This window comes from Nerophis ophidion, linkage group LG29, assembly GCF_033978795.1.
Source record: "Nerophis ophidion isolate RoL-2023_Sa linkage group LG29, RoL_Noph_v1.0, whole genome shotgun sequence".
NCBI classification, from domain to species: domain Eukaryota; kingdom Metazoa; phylum Chordata; class Actinopteri; order Syngnathiformes; family Syngnathidae; genus Nerophis; species Nerophis ophidion.
The window spans coordinates 29,484,094-29,491,347 of NC_084639.1; the positions used below are offsets into that span (position 1 = coordinate 29,484,094).

Here is a 7,254-nt window from a genome sequence, read left to right on the forward strand (position 1 = left end):
TTTCAAGTTTATGTGACATATGACGACCATGACATCACAGAGTGTTTAAGATTTCAGGTTCATGTGACATATGATGGAGCATGACGTCACAGAGTGTTTAAGATTTCAAGTTTATGTGACATATGACGACCATGACGTCACAGAGTGTTTAAGATTTCAGGTTCATGTGACATATGATGACCATGACATCACAGAGTGTTTAAGATTTCAAGTTTATGTGACATATGATGACCATGATGTCACAGAGTGTTTAAGATTTCAAGTTCATGTGACATATGATGACCATGACGTCACAGAGTGTTTAAGATTTCAAGTTTGTGAAATATGACAACCATGACATCACAGAGTGTTAAAGATTTCAGGTTCATGTGACATATGAGGCTAATGACATCAGAGACTTAACAAAACCACCTGAGTTGGTTTAGTTGATGTGTTGTCATTTAAAAAAAAAAATCCCAATCCCATGCTACTGTAATCTAAAACCAAGAAGAGTTTAAAAGAAACACGGGTAAAAATGTAATTGTCGACTAAGTGTAACTGAATTGTTTTTGTGGATTTTGTCGCTAAGAATTATCTGGAATAAATTCAAAACGCTTGCTGTTTATTTTGCTTTTTTAATTGCTGGTAACATACTCAAACTACCACAGAAGATGTGGGAAAACATTTTTTTTCCCTTTTTTTAATATAATTCTGTTATGGATGTAGTACTTGATGGCAAGCCAATCTCTGTCCTGTAGAGCTACTAGTTCTTTATGGAGGCAGGCTTCACAATCTTTTTTACCTGGTACTTTGTTGCCAGTTACAAAATGCAACATGTGTCATTCAACTACTTCCACTTCTTCCCCTTTGCAGCTGTCATAAAGGAGACAAAATACAATTTCTTACTGAAGGAATAATGACTATAACACAGTGAAAAGGGGCAAAACGTAATATAATATTCTAGTAAATGATGTGGATTATTTATTTACCCCGCTTTGGAGTGGACCAAGTGGAAGAAGCTTGAGACATACCCACTTCCAGCGATTTGTCCTGCTGTCAATCTGAAAGGAAGAATTAGAAAACTGTAAAAGTAAACATTTAACATATTGTGCTTTGTGAAGCAGCGGAGTATATGTGTTGTCCGTCTATTTATGAATAATGCAGACGAGGAGTGTTGGCTGAGTTCTTAACGTTTACTTTCAGAGCGTGCATATCACAACATACAAGATGCCGTCATAGCGACACAACCTATCCCGGGCTACCGCGCATGCTCGTCACTCCTGTTGCATGCTGGGTAGGGTAGTTCTTTTTTCCCCTGGCTCATTACATTACAATATAGTACCATGTATATGCGTTCAGTTTATCAAAGCACCAAGCAAACAGATATGGTCATAATTATTTTAAGTGCACTACGCAGAATAAACACAACATTATTAATATTACTACTACGGATAATTTGATCCAAAATTCCCTAAAACAGCCCACTACCTATAATATAGGTTTTTTAAACATAAGATCCCTGATAAAAAAAAAATGTTTCTGCTGTTACCTCAGAAATTGCCTGTTCAGATGTTATGATTGTGGCTCAGAGTTTTGTATGTAGATTATATTTATTTTCCATAACAAACAGGATAACTTAAATACCCTGGCAGTGGTAGTAATAAGCTTAAATGTTTGTATTTACATTTTTTGAGTTGATTTTCATAAAATTTGCTATTTAACTGCTACTGTTTAACAAGGACTGATTTAAATTGTGTTTGCTCAACAAATGTTTTGGCGCTTTTGTTCATGTGGAAGAATATTCCAATAAAGGTGCACTACACACTACTTTTGAATTCATTATTGGGCTTTGCGTATACAATGCATTTAATTGCGATTAATAAGAGAAATAGTGTGATTAACTTCGATTAAAAATTTTAATCATTGCCCAGCCCTAATATATATACAAACCCCGTTTCCATAAAAGTTGGGAAATTGTGTTAGATGTAAATATAAACTGAATACAATGATTTGCAAATCCTTTTCAACCCATATTCAATTGAAAGCATTACAAAGACAACATATTTGATGTTCAAACTCAAACTTTTTTTTTTTGCAAATAATAATTAACTTTGAATTTCATGGCTGCAACACGTGCCAAAGTAGTTGGGAAAGGGCATGTTCACCACAGTGTTACATCACATTTTCTTTTAACAACACTCAATAAACGTTTGGGAACTGAGGAAACTAATTGTTGAAGCTTTGAAAGTGGAATTCTTTACCATTCTTGCTTGATGTACAGCTTAAGTTGTCGTGTTTTACGCTTCATAATGCGCTACACATTTTCGATGGGAGACATGTCTGGACTGCAGGCGGGCCAGGAAAGTACCCGCACTCTTTTACTACGAAGACACGCTGTTGTAACACGTGGCTTGGCATTGTTTTGCTGAAATAAGCAGGGGCGTCCATGATAATGTTGCTTGGATGACAACATATGTTGCTCCAAAACTTGTATGGACCATTCAGCATTAATGGTGCCTTCTCAGATGTGTAAGTTACCCATGCCTTGGGCACTAATACACCCCCATACCATCACACATGCTGGCTTTTGAACTTTGCGCCGGATGGTTATTTTCCTCTTTGTTCCGGAGAACACCACGTCCACAATTTCTGTATATAATTTGAAATGTGGACTCGTCAGACCACAGAACACTTTTCCACTTTGCATCAGTCCATCTTAGATGAGCTCGGGCCCAGCGAAGCCCGCGGCGTTCCTCTGTGTTGTTGATAAATGGCATTTGCTTTGCATAGTAGAGTTTTAACTTGCATTTACAGATGTAGCGACCAACTGTAGTAACTGACAGTGGTTTTCTGAAGTATTTCTGAGCCCATGTGGTGATATCTTTTATACACTGATGTCGGTTTTTAATGCAGTACATCGCTTACGTGCAGTGATTTCTCCAGATTCTCTGAACCTTTTGATAATTTTACGGACCGTAGATGGTAAAATCCCTAAATTCTTTGCAAAAAAAATGTTTAGCAGTTTTAACATCAAATATGTTGTCTTTGTAGCATATTCAACAGAATTGGGGTTGAAAATTCTTTGCAAATCATTGTATCCTGTTTATATGTACATCTAACACAATTTCCCAACTCATATGGAAACGGGGTTTGAATGTATTTATATATATATAGCCTATTATTTGCGCACTATTTACAAGTTATGTACCAAAAACACGACCACCGAAAAAATACTTTGATCAATGAAAACAGCGCTGCAGAAACCGGCTGTAAACAAGAGGCACTGCATTTTCTGAATTGAAACACTCATTTTAAAGCTTTGACATTAACATTTTAACACACACTACTCTGGTTCAGAAAATATGAGGACCTTATATGAAACACACCTAGGTCTTTCTTGGTTCAAACAATATGAGGACATGACGAGTGCTCACAAGTAGAATTTATGTTGTTGACTTGTAACATCTCCTGTTTTGCTAAACATGAGTTCCAAACTCCCCACTGACTAACATGGATGTACCCTTACGAAAATGTTGTCATATAAACTGATCTGTGAGAGATTAAAATTAATAAATGTCTTTCAAAATATAGGTTGGGTCAAATTTAGAGCAGATATAGTAAAAATAGACATGTAATAACCTGTTGGAGGGATGAAGTCTGTTTATGGCTGTCATCTGAATCTAGAGAATGTTGAGATAGAACCTCAACAGTTGGTTTCTGCAACAAAACACAAAAATATAATGTCATAACTAATTAATTATAACATTCTCACCACTTTTTGTTGATAAAAATCTGAGCATACAATGCCAGATAAAGGGTAAAGATTATTACAGAGTTTCAGCTCTAAGACAATTCATTAAGAATGTAACACACACAAAAATCTGGTTCAGAAAATATGAGGACCTGAATTGAGACACTCATTTTAAAGCTTTGACATTAACATTGTAACACACATTTTCTGGTTCAGAAAATATGAGGACCTTATATGAAACACACCTAAGTCTTTCTTGCTTCAAACAATATAAGGACATGACGAGTGCTCACATGTAGAATTTATGTTGTTGACTTGTAACATCTCCTGTTTTGCTAAACATGAGTTCTAAACTTTCTACTGACTAACATGGATGTACCCTTGCGAAAAAGTTGTCATATAAACTGATCTGTGAGAGATTAAAATAAATAAATGTCTTTCAAAATATAGGTTGGGTCAAATTTAGAGCAGATATAGTAAAAATAGACATGTAATAACCTGTTGGAGGGATGAAGTCAGTTAATGGCTCACATCTGAATCTGGAGAATGTTGAGATGGAACCTCAACAGTTGGTTTCTGCAACAAAACACAAAAATATAATGTCAGAACTAATTAATTATAACATTATCAGCACTTTTTGTTGATAAAACTCTGAGCATACAATGCCAGATAAATAGAAAATATTATTACAGAGTTTCAGCTCTTAGACAATTAATTAAGAATATAAAACACACTAAAATCTGGTTCAGAAAATATGAGGACCTGAATTGAGACACTCATTTTAAAGCTTGGACATTAACATTGTAACACACACTAATCTGGTTTAGAAAATATGAGGACCTTATATGAAACACACCTAAGTCTTTCTTGGTTCAAACAATATAAGGACATGACGAGTGGTCACATGTAGAATGTATGTTGTTGACTTGTAACATCTCCTGTTTTGCTAAACATGAGTTCCAAACTCCTTACTGACTAACATGGATGTACCCTTATGAAAATGTTGTCATATAAACTGATCTGTGAGAGATTAAAATTAATAAATGTCTTTCAAAATATAGGTTGGGTCACATTTAGAGCAGATATAGTAAAAATAGACTTGTAATAACCTGTTGGAGGGATGAAGTCGGTTTATCGCTCACATCTGAATCTGGAGAATGTTGAGATAGAACCCCAACAGTTGGTGTCTGCAACAAAACACAAAAATATAATGTCAGAACTAATTAATTATAACATTAACAACCACTTTTGGTTGATAATATTATGAGCATATAATTCTACATGAACAGTAAAGATTATTATAGCGTTTTAGCTCTTAGACTATTATTTAAGAAAGTAACATTCACTAAAATGTGTTTCAGAAAATATGAGGACCTGGATTGAAACACTCATTTTAAAGCTTTGAATTAAACATTGTAACACACACTAATGTGGTTCAGAAAAATATGAGGACCTTATATGAAACACACTGAAGTCTTTTTTAGTTCAAACAATATGAGTACATGACAAGTGATCACATATAGAATTCATGTTGCTGACCTGTAACATCTCCTGTTTTGCTAAACATGAGTTGTAAATTCCACAGACTAACATGGAAGTACGCTTAAAACATTTTTGTCATATAAACTGATCTGTGAGAGGTTAAAAGGATTAAATGTCTTTTGAAGTATAGGTTGTGTCAAGTTTTTAGCAGATATAGGGCAGCACGGTGGGACACGGGTTAGTGCATGTGCGTCACAAATCGAAGGTCCTGAGTAGTCCTGAGTTAAATCCTGGGCTCGTGATCTTTCTGTGTGGAGTTTGCATGTTCTCCCCGTGACTGCGTGGGTTCCCTCCGGGTACTCCGGCTTCATCTTACCTCCAAAGACATGCACCTGGGGATAGGTTGATTGGCAACACTAAATTGGCCCTAGTGTGTGAATGTGAGTATAAATGTTGTCTATTTGTGTTGGCCGTGTAATGAGGTGGCGACTTGTCCAGGGTGTACTCCGCCTTCCGCCCGAATGCAGCTCAGATAGGCTCAAGCACACCCCGCCAACCCAAAAAAGGGACAGGTAGTAGAAAATGGATGGATGGATGGATAGTAAAATAGTCAAGTAATAACCTGTTGGAGGAATGAAGTCGGTTTATCGCTCACATGAATCTGGAGAATGTTGAGATAGAACATCAACAGTTGGTGTCTGCAACAAAACACATAAAAATAATGTTAGAACTTATTAATTATAACATTATCAGCACTTTTTGTTGTTAACATTATGAGCATATAATGCCAGATAAATAGTAAAGATATTTATAGAGGGTTTCTGTCTCTTGTCCCGCTCATGTCTTGAGATGAACTTCCCTCGGTACTCGACCACAAAATAACCTTTTTAAATTGATGCAAGAGCAAATACACCATATCCTGATAAAACAGTTTATCAATTAACAATGTTTGGAATATCTGTTTTAAAAAGGAATAATAATAGTCGTTACTTGACTAAAAATTCAATTACAAACAGAATTACTCTTTCATAAATGTAAATAATTATTAAATTAAGTACAAACCCCGTTTCCATATGAGTTGGGAAATTGTGTTAGATGTAAATATAAACAGAATACAATGATTTGCAAATCATTTTCAAGCCATATTCAGTTGAATATGCTACAAAGACAACATATTTGATGTTCAAACTGATAAACATTTTTTTGGTGCAAATAATCATTAACTTTAGAATTTGATGCCAGCAACACGCAACAAACAAGTTGGGAAAGGTGGCAATAAATACTGATAAAGTTCAGAAATGCTCATCAAACACTTATTTGGGACATCCCACAGGTGTGAAGGCTAATTTGGAACAGGTGGGTGCCATGATTGGCTATAAAAACAGCTTCCCAAAAAATGCTCAGTCTTTCACAGGAAAGGATGGGGCGAGGTACACCCCTTTGTCCACAACTGCGTGAGCAAATAGTCAAACAGTTTAAGAACAACCTTTCTCAAAGTGTAATTGCAAGAAATTTAGGGATTTCAACATCTACGCTCCATGATATCATCAAAAGGTTCAGAGAATCTGGAGAAATCACTCCACGTAAGCGGCATGTCTGGAAACTAACATTGAATAACCGTGACCTTCCATCCCTCAGACGGCACTGTATCAAAAACCGACATCAATCTCTAAAGGATATCACCACATGAGTTCAGGAACACTTCAGAAAACCACTGTCACTAAATACAGTTTGTTGCTATATCTGTAAGTGCAAGTTAAAGATCTATTATGCAAAGCGAAAGCCATTTATCAACAACATCCAGAAACGCCGCCGGCTTCTCTGGGCCCGAGATCATCTAAGATGGACTGATGCAAATTGGAAAAGTGTTCTGTGGTCTGACGAGTCCACATTTCAAATTGTTTACGGAAATATTCAACATGGTGTCATCCGGATCAAAGGGGAAGCGAACCATCCAGACTGTTATCGACGCAAAGTTGAAAAGCCAGCATCTGTGATGGTATGGGGGTGCATTAGTGCCCAAGGCATGGGTAACTTACACA

General features: G+C 36.2%; 1 long non-coding RNA gene across 1 annotated transcript; it reads right to left on the bottom strand.

Moving 5' to 3' along the window:
* Window positions 1–598: 598 nt before the first annotated feature.
* LOC133545972 (uncharacterized) lies at window positions 599–4,919 on the bottom strand. The gene is made up of 5 exons (XR_009804950.1): window positions 4,840–4,919; window positions 4,229–4,306; window positions 3,619–3,696; window positions 969–1,040; window positions 599–852 (listed from the first exon to the last, which is right to left on the bottom strand). It is a non-coding gene; the product is annotated as an uncharacterized LOC133545972 (long non-coding RNA).
* Between the last annotated feature and the right edge of the window lie 2,335 nt (window positions 4,920–7,254).